The sequence below is a fragment of the Marmota monax genome, unplaced genomic scaffold, assembly GCF_021218885.2.
Source record: "Marmota monax isolate L192 unplaced genomic scaffold, Marmota_monax_Labrador192_F-V1.1 WCK01_AAM20220418_F8-fsc00110, whole genome shotgun sequence".
Classification (NCBI taxonomy): domain Eukaryota; kingdom Metazoa; phylum Chordata; class Mammalia; order Rodentia; family Sciuridae; genus Marmota; species Marmota monax.
This window is the reverse complement of record NW_026694633.1, coordinates 129,646-132,444: the sequence shown is the minus strand read 5'-3', so window position 1 is coordinate 132,444 and position 2,799 is coordinate 129,646. Positions and strand designations below refer to the sequence as shown.

At 34.7% G+C, this 2,799-nt stretch overlaps 1 pseudogene; it reads left to right on the top strand.

The window, feature by feature from the left end:
• Positions 1–1,102: 1,102 nt before the first annotated feature.
• LOC124078217 (hsp90 co-chaperone Cdc37-like 1) lies at positions 1,103–2,352 on the top strand (annotated as a pseudogene).
• The last annotated feature ends 447 nt before the right edge of the window (positions 2,353–2,799 follow it).

The following is a 2,799-nucleotide window of genomic DNA, read 5'->3' as shown; positions in this document are numbered from 1 at the left end:
TGAATATCTGGAGTTGAGATGTTTGTATTCTGTGACTCTATAAATCTTCAAAAACTAAAGAAATACATGACACACAAAGCAGCATTTTTTTGTAGTCATTGCCTCTTCCATTTTTTTTCTTGAGTTATTATCTAAGACGTATTCTTTTCTAATTTATTTATCACAGAAATATATAAAGCACCAAAATAAACTTAAACAATGATTTACAGGTAGTTTTACTAATACTATTTCAGAAACACTTTATATTTTTATAAATTCAGTATCTAATTCTGAGAATAAAATTCTCAGCAGTATATCTTGAGATTGGAAAGGTGAGAAGATGAATATTAAATTCACAGGAAAGTCAAAAGAAGTAAATAAATTAATAAAAATCTTCACTGGTACATTATAGTAATATCAGTTTAAAATAATAAAAATTATATCATTATCTCTTTATTATGAACCAGTGTTGTTGACTAAAGAATAATATAGACAGTTCAACAGAATGAAATAGTGAATTACACTTCTCATAGGTAAATACAAATATTCATATTAAATAAATATTAGTTTTGAACACCATTATTTTGGCTAAAAGATTTTCACCTTCAGTCTAAAAGCTTACATTTGAAAAAAAAATCAAGTAGAAATAGAGAAAGACAAAAATCTATATTATCTGTGGGAAGTAAAACACTGAATAAAAAAAAATTAACCCTTATTTAAGAAGGTTTGTGTGTGAGAGACAGAAAAACAGAGAATGAGAGAAGCATACATATGTGGACAAAAGCAATGTGAACACATTCTAAAATTAACATAATTTTAGGTGTTTTTAAATTTTCTTTATATTCAGGAGGTAAATGAATATGGAATACAAATTGAAAACTGATTTAAAAGTAGCAACAAAATAGAGATAAGAGCAGAAATACAGGGAAAAGTAGATAAAATAAATGAAGATAAAAGCTAAATCTTTAAGAAATATAATAAAATTCATACTTACATACTTATCACAGTTGACAAAAACAGAGAGGCATTTTGGCCCTGGCACACCAGGGCAGCTGGCTCAGTGGCGCAGGTTCCTGTCAGTTAAGCATTGGCGGTTGTAGAGCTGGAGCCAGTAGGACACTGAACAACGGTGGCTGCTTCTGGAACCCTGGAACCTCCTGGGGGCCTCCCTCGGGTGGAGGGTGAAGCTGAGGAAGAGAGGGACTTGGGCGCGTCTTTCTCCCGGCTGCCCACCGCTGCCTGGCGGTGGCGCCCAGTTGTGTAGCAATGGGATTGTGTTGGTTTGCCAAAAGCAGAGTTTGTGAAAAGCTCTGCATTGGGCAAATGATATCTTGCCGAAGATCATCAAACACTTGGTATTTTGCACTACAAAACTTTTGAGTCCTTGGATCAGGAACATGCCAAAGCACAAACTGCGGTAACAGAATTGAGGCAAGGAGGAGAATGGCAACAGACAGAGGACACTTTAATACACAGAGAGAGGCTCTTGTCTGTGGAACATGGATGCCATTAGCAAGTATCTTTCTTCCTTTCTTCCTTCCTTCCTTCCTTCCTTCCTTCCTTCCTTCCTTCCTTCCTTCCTTCCTTCCTTCCTCTCTCTCTCTCTCTCTCTCTCTTTCTTTCTCTCTCTCTTTCTTTCTCTTAATATTTATTTTTTAGTTGTAGGTGGACACAATATCTTTATTTTACTTTTATGTGGTGCTCAGGATCGAACCCAATGCCTCATGTGTGCTAGGCATGCACTCCACCACTGAGCCACAACCCCAGCCCCAGCAAATATGTTTTTAATAACACTTTTATTAATCAAGATAAAAGAAATAGAAGATGAAGATAAAATCATTTATGCAGAAATATTAACAAAAAAATCAGACATTTTGTTATGTTGAGTTGATGGGATAATAGAAGTTTTTCTCTGACCGTACCTTGTACGTAAAGAAACTGCTAAATATCTTATTTTATGGTGTTTTTACCAAGAAGTTGAGCAGAAAGGGGCGCTAATGGAACAAACAGCACATCAAGCTGTTGTAATGCAATTTATTATTGAAATGCCCAAAAACTGTAATGTGAATTCAAGGAGGTGTTTTCATTATTTTTCCAGAAAGCCAAAGCAGAGGAAGAAGATTATTTTGAAGTATTCAAAAATGAATTTGAAACTTTCCAGTCAAGAGTAAGACTTCATTCTTAATCACAAAGTTTTCAACCTAGGACAGTTCAGAATCATGTTTCCCATTCTGATGTTGCATCTATGGTTTATTAGAATCCTAACCACAGAATCCAAATTTTCTTCGGTACTTTATCAATGCAGCTCTTTGTAGTTTAAACTCAGTGGCACATAAAGAAGATGATGAACCCCAAATGATGAACACTGTATAATTTGGTTAAGACTGCTGAGGCTAAGTGCTATTTTGTTATGAGAGGAAGAATTTGAGTATTTTTTGTTTTGACACTTTTATGGGTGCTGCACTTTATTTTTGTTGGTTTTTGATGGGAGGGAAAAAAAGAGTACTGCAACATTTTTTAACTTTTTTTCCTTAATGTACTGCTAGGCTTTTTGTTTGTTTGTTGCTATTGTTTTAAAAGGAGGAGTGGTACTATATGTTGCTGGAAGCCAAACTGAACTCACCCCCACCCACCCCCATCCCTGGGTTGGATACTAAATTTGCCTTTACCTAATTTTTCTCAAACTTTTGAATCAAAGTATGAAAATCTGCACGAATGCAATGTTTACAAAAACTGGCTGATTCTAGAGGGCATCTGATATTTATATGGGTATGTATATGTTCTATTCTACAAAAATAATTAAAGAAGAAATTTATTTGT